Genomic DNA, 295 nt, shown 5'->3' with positions numbered 1-295 from the left:
CGCGGGCCCCGGGGCCCCCAAATTTTTTGGGTTCGCAGCGGCGGGGATCGGCGACGACGAGGGATCGATCACATGCAACGAGAGCATCGCGTATTTCTTTCTTTGTGGCTTCATCTACATCTGTATACATATATAAATATACATTTATTTTTATTTATTTTTATTTGTTTTTGTTTTTTTCTTGTTTGGGTTTTTTTTTCTTTGTTTGGGGAGTTATACAAAAAAAAATTAACACAAAAACGAGCAATTTCTAAGCAGAAGAAAAAAATTAAAAAAAAAATTATGTATATGCAGG

This window comes from Eimeria mitis, genomic scaffold (genome assembly GCF_000499745.2).
Source record: "Eimeria mitis Houghton genomic scaffold, Emh_scaff1136, whole genome shotgun sequence".
Lineage (NCBI taxonomy): Eukaryota > Apicomplexa > Conoidasida > Eucoccidiorida > Eimeriidae > Eimeria > Eimeria mitis.
This window is presented reverse-complemented; position numbering follows the sequence as displayed.